Genomic DNA, 8,235 nt, shown 5'->3' on the forward strand with positions numbered 1-8,235 from the left:
GATTCATTGACGATTTTCCTTTTCTTTAACGAGTAGGACAGTGAAACAACAAAGATACCCATTTTACTGCTTTATGGAATAATTGCTTTCAGTACTCGAAGAACATATCTTGAGTTTTTTCAATGCTTTTGTTTCACACAACGTAATGGAGACATGTACTTTACAGTTTCAGATTAATCTGCCAGGAGAATTTACTTAGTTCTAAGTAAATTTGATGAATGGCACCCCTCCACCAGCCTCTTTTTTTCAGCATTTACTAAGAAGAGTTTATAATTATATGTATGTTTCTCAAAGACCTGAGAGCTAATCCATTGAAATGTAGTCATCAGGATTAATTAGGCCTCTTTCTCTCAGTCTTTTTGGTGTCTGTCAGTCTCTTTGGATAGGATAGAATCCTAGTTTTCATAATTACTGCCTATCAAATACAGCTGCACTAATCTTGTTTACATTTCCCAACACTTTATAATGTTTCAGTTCTGTGACTACTGAACTCCCATCTTCCGTTTTCTCATTCTCCCTTTATTTAAAAATTCTCCCTTTATTTAAAAATTTATATATATATATATATCTCTCACAGGGTTTTTTGGTTGTTTTTTTGGTTGTTTTTTCTGTTTTTTATTTTCTTTTGGCTGTGCCACACTGCATGCTGGATCTTAGTTCCCCAACCAGGGATTGAATCTGTGCCCCCTGCAGTGGAAGTGTGGATTCCTGACTACTGGGCCGCCAGGGAAGTCCCTCTCAATCTCCGTTTAAAACACCTGATCACCTCTGCAGATATTACCATGGAGTTCAACTCTTTCCTGCTGTCAGTACTTACTGAATAAAATGTTTTTTTCCATTGTTGTTTTTATCATTTCAACTAACATCTGGTTGTGTTTATCTTTGACACCATCAGTCTCAGAAGAGAACAAAGAAACATGCTATTTTAATATAGTACAGTGGCTGCGTTGTTCAAAGTTGAAGCATGTATGTGAACGGTCTCCTGAGTCTTGAACTATTGGGAATAGCATAAATGCAGAATTTTATCTCATTGTATTACCAAACTCAGGTTTGGTTGCTCACGGCTGAAAAGCCAATAATGGAGAAGGAAGTGTCAGGAGGGAAAGATGTTTTAATCAGAAAACTGGCAGTCCGGAGAGAAGGTGGACTCATGACCCGAGACCAACTCTGAACATTCTGGTCAGCCATGACAGTTTTGTTTTGTTTTTTGGCCACACGTTGCAGCATGTGGGATTTTAGTTCATGAGCTGGGTTTGAACCCATGCCCACTGCAGTGAAAGCATGAAGTCTTGATCACTGGACTGCCAGGGAATTCCCAGCCATGATAGTTTTTAAAAGGAAAAAGGGGAAAGAATCTCAGTGAATCGTCAAAGCAGGAGGTTAGTTTCTGCAACTTTTCCATTGCATTCAGTCTGGTTGACTTCGGATGTTACCCCTGTGGGGTCTGCCTGTAGGATTGCTTAGGGATCTGTCGAGGGTAGAGAGCTAGTCATTCTTTACTTAATTCTTTTTAATCTAGGAAAACAATGAACAGGTCAGGCAAGGTATGGTGTGCATTCAGGAGAGCATAAGTCAGGAGTTAGTTTAAATTGTTTACTGATCTCATTCCTTTAATTAGGTTCTTTCAAGGTGAGGGGGGACAGAAATGGGCAAACAGGAACGGGGCCAAAGAGCAGCTTTCAATTGACGTGATTATGATTTCCTTTGTGATTGCAAGGACTTTTCTACAGTTGGGAATTTGTATTGTCTGTGTTAGCATTCTCCGTAAAAACAGAAGCAGTAGGATATATAGATACAGTTCCATATCTGCAAGTTCTGCATCCCAGGATTCAGCCAACCCCAGATGCAGAACCCCTACATCCAGAGGGCCAACTGTGCTGAGCCATCTTATGTAAGGTAATTGAACATCTGAGGATTCTGATACCCAAGTGGTGGAGGCTGGAACCAGGTCCCTGTGGATACATCCCCTGAGAGATGACTATGTTAAGAGGGCATTTATTATAGGAATCGGTTATGGAGGCTGAGAAGTCCCACAACCTGCTGTCTGCAAACTGGAGAACCAGGAAAACTGCTGGTATCATTTAGTGCAATACCGAAGGCCTGAGAACCAAGGGCCTGCTGGTGTAAATCCCAGTGTGCAAAGGGCCAAGATCCATGAGCTGTCGTGTCTGAGGGCAGGGGAAGATGAGCTAGTTCTGCACAGACACTAACGGAGAGTCCAACACATTCACCACGACAGCCTTACCGTAGACTTTCCCATGAGACCAGAGTGCTGCTCTCATCCAGGTGAGACAAGCCTTATAAGCACTGGCTCATTCTGATGACTATGTGTGTCTCCTTTTCCTTGCTGTCTTCTATTTTGTTCTTTTGGATAACTTTGATGATAAACCCACACCATGGTCTGATGAACACCTGTGCACTGGTGTCTTCAGGCTTCTGGCAATTCATCTGCTTCCTGCTCTTTGACAGTGACACACAAGTTTCTGTTCTGTTTTGTCTGTTGGGCAAGGAGAACAGAGGTTCCAAGTGTAGTCTCTGGGTTATAAGTTCATTCTAGAAGATCTCAATATTTACATAATCAACTTTATACATTTGTAGGCTCACATTTTATGCTGTTTACCCAACTGGGACATTTTGATTCAAAATTGAATAACGATGATGATAACTGCTTCATACTGCATATAGTGTATAGAAACATGAATGGTATTAATAACTATTTTAACATAATTATATAAATTGTATAGTGTTATTCACTAGAGGTTCAAAGAATTTTATAATATATATAGGAATGTTCAGGGTAGAAAACCACTGCTGATTTGAAATTTATGTTGACATCTAGAAGATTTAATTTACAAAGCATTGTAGGAAAAAATATGTTTCAATGGAGAGAAAAAGACTTGGGAATACTCTGAGTTGGAAAGGTACATGTGGAGTTCAAAGAACAGAAGGAAGATCTTCTGTTTAGGGTATTGTGTGATGGGGACAGTGGGTAGCAAAGAAGCAGAGAAAGTAGGTATCTGAGGTTATCTCGAGGATTAGAATGAACACAGTTTTTTGTCGGGGAGACGATGGCTTTGTGAGGGATTAGTCAAGTAGGACAAATAATCATAATTGTTTAAGATAAAAGGTGCTAAGTATTGAAATGAATTTATTTTATTAAACTATATTTTAACACCTTTTAATGTTTGTTTCAGTTGGGAGCTTTCTATTTGTTTTAAAAAGCTAGTAGTGATTATGCATTTATGGAATTTAGAGTATTCAGTGGGCAGCTTCTGGAAGTTATGTTTTCTTTCTTTTTTTTTTTTTTTTTTTTTTTGCGTTACGCTGGCCTCTCACTGCTGTGGCCTCTCCCGTTGCGGAGCACAGGCTCCGTACGCACAGGCTCAGTGGCCATGGCTCACAGGCCCAGCCACTCCGCGGCACGTGGGATCTTCCTGGACCGGGGCATGAACCCGCGTCCCCTGTATCGGCAGGCGGACTCTCAACCACTGCACCACCAGGGAAGCCCTGGAAGTTATGTTTTTACAAATTCACTTCTAGAAATTACTGTGAGCCATTAGCACCTGCAGGATACTTTCAAATAGTTGAATTCTCTTTGCCTGTTTATCTCACAGCTTTAGTAACTCTATTGCCTTTTATTACCACTAACAGTTATATTAACTTAGTAATATACATATGTTAAAGTCCTAACGCCTAAGTGACTGTATTTGGAGACAGGGCCTTTAGGGAGGTAATTAAGGTTAAATGAGGTCATAAGGGTGGGGCCCTAATCATTAGTACTGGTTTCCTCATAGGAGGAGTAGACACTGGGTGTATGCCCACAGGGACAAATAAGGCTATTTGAGGACCCAGTGAGAAGATGGCCTTCCCAAGCCAAGGAGAGAGGCCTCAGGAGATACCAAACCTGTTGACACTTTCCTCTCGGACTCCCAGCCTCCAGAAGTGTGAGAAAATAAATTTCTATTGTTTAAGCCAATCCTTGTATGGTACTTTGTTATGGCAGTTCTAACAGATTAACACAAACATCATTAATGTGTTCTCTTTTCCAAATAAATAGTGAGGCACAACATGCAAAGGACAGCAGAGACAATTGGTATAATTCTAAAAATGGTACAAAACTATAAATTAGCTTTGGGAGGGAAGGGAATTTAATATGGAGTTTCCTATTTTGCTTCCACTTGTGCTGCAAACCAAAACTTAGCTCCAATTTGCAAAGTCCCCAAAGAAGCCCAGTAGTGAGAGTCAGACTTTAAAACTCAGAATCACTCTTATTTCCTACAGTGTGTTGTGGCTTACAGCTGTAATGGAGTAACAGAGTCTGACTTATCCTCTTGTTGTCATCAACTGTAAAACTACAAAATACAAGAGAATCCAGCACATTCACAGCAACAGCGTTTTCCCTAGACTTTCCCATGAGACCAAAGCACCATTCTCTGGGAAAAAAGCCGTGTTCACCATTCTCATCCTGGTGAATATGCTGTCTCCTTTTACCCTGTTCTCTTCTATTTTATCTTTTTGGATAAGTCTGATTATGAACCCACAACATGGTCTAATGAACACCTCTGCAAAGGTATTTTCAGGCTTACCAAGATTCATCCTTTTGTTATCTTTGGTAGTGACACTCAGCTTTCTATTTTGCTTTGCCTTCTGGGCAAGGAGAACAAATATTCTAAGTGTAGCTCCTGGGCTATAAATTCTCTCTAGAACACCCTACCATTTATTTAATCAACTTTATATATTTGTAGGCTCACATTTTATATCATTTCATCTTTCAGAATATTTTGATTCAAAATCGAATAACAGTGATAATAACTCTGCTTCATATTACATGTAGAGTATAAAAACAGCAAAGATACTCATAATTATTCAAAACCAATTTTCTAAAATGATATACTGTTATTCACTACAGGTCCAGGGAATTTTATGGTAATACAGAGAATATTCAAGATTTAAGAGTGTAGGTTATAACAGCACTTTAAACGTTAAACTATGTTGACACTTAAAAGATTTATTTGAATTTACAAAGCATAGTGGGGAAAATAGATGTTTCATTTGGAGAGAAAAATCCTGGGAATACTCTGAGTTGTAAAGTCTCATATGGAATTTATGACTGAAGGAAGATCAATGTGTTTTTGGTATAGTGTGTGATGGGAAGAGTGATGAGAAAAGTAGCAGAGGAAACAGGTGAAGGCTTCTTTTGCCAGGTATCAGGATATCTCAGTGATCAGAATGATCTGAACTTTTTGTAGGGAAGATGATGAGTTTGTGAGGGATTAGTCAGGTGGGATAATAATCAGTGTTATATATGATAACAAGTGTAAGTATTCAAGTGAATTTATTAAACTATATTTTTGCATCATTGAATATTTGCTTTAATTGAAAGTTTGTGTTTGTTTGAAATAGTTCTTAGAAGTGATACATTTACGAGCGTCCCTCGTGGTGCAGTGGTTAAGAATCCACCTGCCAATGCAGGGGACACAGGTTCGATCCTTGGCCCAGGAAGATCCCACATGCCTCAGAGCAACTAAACCCATTTGCCACAACTACTTAGCCTTCGCTCTAGAGCTTGCAAACCACAACTACTGAAGCCCACGTGCCACAACTACTGAAGCCTGTGTGCCTAGAGCCCATGCTGCACAACAAGAGAAGCTAGTGCAATGAGAAGACTGAGCACTGCAATGAAGAGTAGCTGCTGCTCGCCACAACCAGAGAAAAGCCTGCGCACAGCAACGAAGAACCAACGCAGCCAAAAATAAAATAAATAAAATAAAATAAGTAAATTTTAAAAAAGAAGTGATGCATTTACGGTATTTAATAGGCATATTTTGGAAATTATGCTTTTATAAAGGCAATTTCAGAAATTACTGTGATCTATTAGCAATTGGAGGATACTTTTAAAAGTTGAATATTCTTTTCCTCTTTATTACCCAGCTTTAGTAAACCACTTGCCTTTTATTACCACTAACATATTAACAGAATACTTTTCATAGGTTGAAGCCCTAACCTACAATGGGATTGTAGTTGGACATAGGTCATTTATAGAGGTAATTAAGGATAAGTGAGATCATAAGAGTGTGGCTGTATCCCATTAAGACTGGTTTCCTTCTGTTGACAAAAACTCAATTAACAATCAAGTTAAGAAGAAAAAAGTGAATTTTATTCAAGTCAAACTGAGGATTATCACCCAGGAGACAGACTCTCAGAATCTCTGAGGTCTGTTCTGCCTTTTAGAAGTTGAAGGCACAATTATTTACATTTTTCAGACAAAGGATTGTACAAAAGAATGACATACTGACATTTTACATAAAGTTCATAGGCCAAGTAAGTATGTACAAAGCGAGCAGTGAGTCAGCATGACCCCCAACAGAGTTTGGAAAGAATGCTTATCTTTTAAGAAGTTCCATTGCTAGCATCAGAAGAAAGGGGAAAAAAATTGATCTTTACATTCAAGATAGCATTCCCATCTTTGAGGAGGACTAGTTAGTGTGTGTAATGGAATAACTGAGGACGTGGAAAGGAGACGTGACCCATGACCCCCTCCCCCCAGCAAACTGGGGACTGGCGAATAAGCCAGAACTGCAAGCGGTCCTGATTGCTTTGAGCACCACCACCGCCTCCCTGGCAAACCGGGGGCATGCGAATAAGCCAGAACTGTAAACAGTCCTGAATGCCTTGAGCCCCCCCCCGGCAAATCGGGGGCCTTCGAATAAGCATTGAGTGCTTCGGGCACTGATCCATGCGATGTCCTCAGTATAATCAGAATGGTGGGCACACAAGGAAATGTCCTTGTGCTACTTCAGTATAATCAGAATGGTGGGAACACAAGGCAATGTCCTTGTGCTGATTTTACGCTCAAGGACGAAGCATGGCATGTTTTCAAGAAAGCCCATTATTGCCTGTATAATCAATGTTAAGAAAACAAGTCTTAAAATGTAAACATAGGTAATGCTTAAATAAAAGCTACCACAGCAGGACAGACGGCAGTGTTTTGCCTGAGCGAGCGGCAGCCCTCTACTGCTGTGCTTCGGCACAATTCATCTCGTGTGATGAGTTTACTTTCGGCCCTGTCATAAGAAAAACTACAACAGTGTGTAATGCAGATGCACACTGCACATTAAGGAGGTAGGGAGGCCAAAACAGAAAATTTTATGTTTAAATTTTCTTGTCCTTCCTTAAAATGTAAATTTTATTTCATCACTTATAAGAAGAGGGATAGACACCAGGAGTATGATCACAGGGAGAAAAGGCCATGTGAGGACACAGCACGAAGTGGACTACCCAAAGGCCAAAACAGAGGCCTCAGGAAAAATTAAAACTGTTGACACCTTCCTCTTAGACTTCCAGCATCCAGAGCTGCGAGAAAATAAATTTCTGTTATTTAAGCCACCCAGTCCAAACTGTTACTGAACCAGTTTCATGTGACCTACGCACAACAAGCCAAAAGCTGAGACACTGGTTTGCAGCAGAGAAACTGTTTATTCACAAGGCAGCCAAGCAAGGAGAAGGAGGGGCAAATCTCAAATTCATCTCCCCAAAGGCAAGGGGCTAGGAATATTTATGGGATAAAGCTTGGCAGGGGTGAGGGCGGGGATTGAAGATACGGAAAAGGTGCAGTAATTGTCATTCTGCACAGGTAAAAGTAAGCTACAGACTTCTTCATGAGATACATGTTCAGAAAATGGCAGGCTTAGCATGTTCTGAGGGTGGGCTTTTGGCCCTCTGACATCAAAAACCATCTAGCTGGGGACTTCCCTTGTGGCACAGTGGTTAAGAATCCGCCTGCCAAAGCGGGGGCACTGGTTTGAGCCCTGGTGTGGGGAGATCCCACATGCCGTGGAGCAACTAAGCCTGTGTGCCACAACTACTGCCTGCACTCTAGAGCCTGTGAGCCACAACTACTGAGTCCATATGCCACAAGTACTGAAGCCCATACACCTAGAGCCCAAGCTCTGCAACAAGAGAAGCCATGGCAATGAGGAGCTCCCGCACCGCATCGAAGAGTAGCCCCTGCTCCGCTCGCAGCAACTAGAGAAAGCACGTATGCAGCAACGAAGACCCAACACAGCCAAAAATAAATAAATTAATTAACTAAAAAGAAAGTCACCTAGCCAACACTTGCATATGCCCAGTTGGAGAGTCAGTGGTCTTAACAGTTTTAACCAACTTGAGCTCAAACTGGACACAGGTGACCCCAATTTCCTAAAAAGCAACTTGGCAAAGATCTTATTGTTTAGG

Source organism: Delphinapterus leucas, chromosome 20, assembly GCF_059928025.1.
Source record: "Delphinapterus leucas isolate spDelLeu-1000000601 "Yukka" chromosome 20, BTC_Dleu_Yukka2, whole genome shotgun sequence".
NCBI classification, from domain to species: Eukaryota; Metazoa; Chordata; class Mammalia; order Artiodactyla; family Monodontidae; genus Delphinapterus; species Delphinapterus leucas.